We start from the raw sequence: 4931 nt of genomic DNA on the forward strand, positions 1-4931 counted from the left end.
GATTGGATAAGGGGGGAGGGGAGTAGTGAAGCATGGTGACATCTAGACATTGAGTCTGGGTAAGTGGGATGATGGTGGTAAATAGGGAAGTTAGGAAAAGTGTGTGTGTGTGTGTGTGTGTGTGTGTGTGTTTAAGATGAATTCAATTTGGGACATATAAGCTCCTCCAGGCCAGGGACTGTCTCCTTTTTGTATTTGTATTTCCTTTTGTATTTTGTATTTTAATAAATGCCCTTCACTCAGTTATTTGCACCTCAAACAGCATTTTGCTTCTGTGCTATAGGATATACTTATGTATCATTTAATGTTATCTTAATTTTAGCATTAGTCCTATTCTTCATTATTTTTGGGACTGGACCCATGGCTTCTTTGGACAATTTATGCTTTTAGTTGCTGAGACTCTGAGGGATCAAGTGACCTATCAAGGGTCACACACTAAGAGGTGGGATTTGAAACCAGGTCTTCCTGGCTTTGAAACCAGCTCTCTATCCACCACTCCACGCTGCCTCCATAGGGAATATGATTTAATCTTTGCATTCTCTCTCCCTACATCTCTCTCCTAGCACAATACTAAACACAGTAGGCAATGAGTAAATAATGTTGAGAAGACCACAATCCTAGTGACCCAAGTTTGCAACCTCACTGTCATCAAGAACAAAGAGGCCAGTATTACTGAACTAAGAGTATGTGGCTGAGAGTAAGGTGTAAAAAGACTGAAAAGGTAGAAGGGGGCTAGGTTATAAAGATCTTTGAGGGACAGCTAGGTGGCACAGTGGATAGAGCACTGGCCCTGGAGTCAGGAGGACCTGAGTTCAAATCTGGCCTCAGACACTTAACACTTACTAGCTGTGTGACCCTAAGCAAGTCACTTAACCCCAATTGCCTCACCAACAAAACAAAACAAAACAAAACAAAAAAAGATCTTTGAATACCAAGCAAAGGGATGGAGGCAGCTAGGTGACTCAGTGGTTAAAGTACTAGGCCTGGAGAAGCTCAAATCCGGGCTCATTCACTTGGTAGCTGTGCAAGTAACTGCAAAAGTCGTTTAACTTCTTTTTGTCTTTATCCGCTGGAGAAGGAAAGGCAAACCACTCCAGTATCTTTGCCTAGAAAACCCCACGGATGGTTTGTCCACAGAGTTACGAAGATTTGAACATGACTGAACAACAGCAAGAATCATGATAGGGAGCCAGTGGAGTTTATTGGGGGGTAAGGGTCAGGTGACATGGTCTGACCTGCCTTTAGGAAAATCATTTTATCCGTTCAATGATGGATTACAGTGAGGAAGAGACTTGAGGCAGGTAGACCCAATAGCAGGCTATTGCAATAATCCAGACGTGAGGTAATAAGAGGTTGCACCATAGTGGTGGCCTACTGGAGAGATGTTGCCAAGGTGAAATTGACAGGCTTTAGTCACAGCTTGCATATATGGGGGTTGGGAGATGGTGAGGTGAGGATGATTTACTTCTAGGTTTTGAACCTGAAGGACCAGGAGATGTGATGCCCTCTAAAATAATGGAGAGGGGGAGAAGTATCTACTATGTGCCAGGTATTGATGTAGGTAAAAAAAGTGTTAATAGAAAAACCCAAGACCCAAGCTCTAATTCAGATAGTAGCTCTAAAAGGGAGTCAGATCCCAGTTAATGGATAACTTATGCTAGGTTCTTGTACCCACAGAAATCAGTGCCCATAATGGAAACAGAGGGAGAGAGGCCATGATGTCCTTAGACTAAACGACAAGGGTATAGAAATTTTTTTTAATAAGTCAATAAAAGACTTTATTTTAGCCCACAATGATAGGCCATAGGAGGAAGTTGCATCAGTTGGTATGTAGAGAAAGCTGTCTTTTTTTTTAATTAATAAAGTATTTAATTTTTTTCCAGTTACATGTAAAGATAGTTCTCAACTTTTGTTTATACAGGCTTTCCAATTTCAGATTTTTCTCCCTCCCCTCTCCCCTAGACAGCAGGTAATCTGATATAGGTTTTATATATATACATATACACATAATAACATTATTCCTATTTCTGCATTAGTCATGTTATAAGAGCAAAAATCAGAGCAATGATGAAAAACCTCAAAATAGAAAAAAAACAACAGCACCAAAAAACAAAAGAAATAGTATGGTTCATTCAGCATCTGGTATAGAAATTCTAATGAAAAATGGAGATATTTTGAAACTAGTCATGGGAACCAGAAAGAGACATGCATAGAAAAGGCCAAATTTGTCCCCAGATTCACCTTATGACGTGTAAACCCCCAAAACACACCTCCACTGAAAAAGGTACCCGCCTCGGGGGTTGGCTTAGGACCCTAGGAACTCCAAATTAGGATAAGCCCTCCCCTGAAACACCCCTAAGTGGAGAATATTATAATGACAGGCCCTCCCCTGTACCTCCCCAAGGTGGAGATTATTATAATGAGACTGATAATCAATTTATCCATACTATAAATATGTGTCTTTCCTTTCACTATTGGAGAGATACCTTTTCACTATTCTGGTTCTCTCCCTGTCCTCACTCACAGTATTGCAATAAAACTTGGGAAACTGAGTCACTCAGTCTTGTAATTCTTTTGGGACGACTCACAATCAATTTGACCCCCAATTCCATCCCACATCAGTACTGGGTTAAGTTTTAAGGATCCAAAGACAGAAATGTAACAGCTCTTGCCCTCCAGGAGCTTAAATTCTCTCACTTCTCTTGAACCTGTCCCCCTTTTTTTTCCCCACTTGAAGAATCACTACCCTACTTCAGCAGCTTATCACCTCCTGTATAGGCTGTGAAAATAGCCTCCTAACTGGTCTTCCTGTCTCAAGTTTCCACCTTCAAACCATTAGTTACCAAAGTGATTTTCCTGAGTCACAGATCTGACCATCACTCCTTTACACAATGAACTCCTGTGGTACCTTATACCTTCTAGGATCAAATATAAACTCCTGTTTGCCATTTAAAAACCTTTACAAGTTAGCTCCAGAGGCCATTTCCTTCTTTGTCATACTTTACTCCCCCCCTTTTTTTTTGAGGGGTAATGAGGGTTAAGTAACTTGTCCAGAGTCACACAACTAGTGTCAAGTGTCTGAGGTCCGATTTGAACTCAGGTCCTTCTGAATCCAGGGCCGGTGCTTTATCCACCGTGCCACCTAGCTGCCGCCCCCCCTTTTTTCAAACACTTTGGGTGGGCCATACAGGCCACCTTAATGTTCTTCATGCATGACACCCAATCTTCTGTCTTTGCCTTTGCATGCGTGATATCTATCCCCTCTGACTCTCGGAAACCCCCTTGAAGGTTCAGTCCAAGCTCCTCAATGAACAGAGTGCCTTTCCAGACATCCACAAATGATCTTCTCTCCTTTGTATATACAACTATATTAGGTATGAGTCTCGCCTAGACAGATTTTAAGTTCCTCTAGGGAAGGGGCTATTTCACTTAAGGCGGGCACTGAATCCTGGCAGGCACTTAACATATGTTCTCTTTGACACATAAAATCCCTTACAGCCTTGCTCCTTTCTTCCTCTATATGACTCCCCTGGCACATACTCTTTAAGATCCAGCCACACTAGCCTTTTTGCGGGCTGTCCCTCATGCCTGCAATGCTCGCTCCATTGCCTCTCTGGCTACTGGATCCTTTCTGTTGGTCTTCCTTTCTCCATGAGAGCTACCGCTGGATTCTAAACATCTTGAATCCACCTTCTGTTCCCTAGTACCTTCCCTCGGAGATTACCGCCCGCTTTACAATGGTTTCTATCTTGAGTGTACAGTTGCTTTGCAAAATGTCTCCTCCGTTAGTACATGAGCTCCCGGAGGGCAGGTGCCACGTCCCCCCCCCCCCCCCAATTCCCCCCAACACATACACACACATTTTCTAGGATTCCCCTGCGCCAAAAACAGCACTTTATACTGCAGGAACTTAATAAGTGTTTGTTTTACATTTCCCCCTCCTCCACACCTGGCCACAAGGGCCTCCCTCCCTGGCTAATCTTAGCTCGTGATTATGTCTTTTCTCGGGTTGGGGACTGCTATGGATCGGCTGATAAGCAACGAAATATGCGGTCACCTTTTCAATCCTCAAAACCCTCGGCTTAACGTGCCTATTGGCACGCAATCAGGTGACCTCTTGGACCCCTAAAACGGCGAGGCTTCAGGGCAGCGATGCCATCAGTAATTGCACCCCGCTCACTGGCCGGTGATGACAGGGAGGGAAGGCAGTCCTTTATTAAAGGAGTCTTCTACCTCAGCAGCGTATTAGTGAAAACAATGCAGCTTTATCAAAGTTTCCACTTCCCCATTCCGCCGCCGCCTTTTCCCTCTTCTCCCCGGAAGTACTGTCCCTTTCTTCAACCTTTCCTCTTTTCCTTTTTTCCTCACTTGCCCCTTTTCCTGCTCTGCCTCACACATTACCCCCCCCCCCGTATCCCTCCCCCCCAGCTTTGGCTCCAGTGACCAGGCCGTGACTCCGGGGAAGGTCAAGCAGGTGGCTGTCCTCTGGCGGCGCTCGCAGGAAAAGATGCCTTCCCTGCCCACTTCCCATTCCCGGAACCACTGCGCCAGATGGGGTCACCCCCGCGCCCGGAATGCAAAGCTCCGCAGGCCCCGAGATAATCTCCCCGACCCGGGAAGTCGGCCCGGCTCTTCCCGCTCCCTGCCGGTTCCCGCCCCCCCCCCACCTCCGTCCCGGGGGAAGGAAAGGACAAGAGGGGAGCTGGAACGTCAGATAAGGGGAAAAGCCTTGGGCTGGAATAACGGCGATAGCTCAGAGGCTTCGAGCTTTAAAGCGCAAACTAGCCCAGTCTCGCCCGGTTCCACATAATACGTCATCTCGCGAGACTTCTCCACCCAGCCCGCTCCCCCCCCCCGCTTTCTCCGCAGGGGCTCACGTGACAGCGTGGGGGGGATGGGGGGCGGTCTCGCTGCGGAGATCACATGATCGG

This window comes from Dromiciops gliroides, chromosome 3 (genome assembly GCF_019393635.1).
Source record: "Dromiciops gliroides isolate mDroGli1 chromosome 3, mDroGli1.pri, whole genome shotgun sequence".
In the NCBI taxonomy this organism is placed as follows: domain Eukaryota; kingdom Metazoa; phylum Chordata; class Mammalia; order Microbiotheria; family Microbiotheriidae; genus Dromiciops; species Dromiciops gliroides.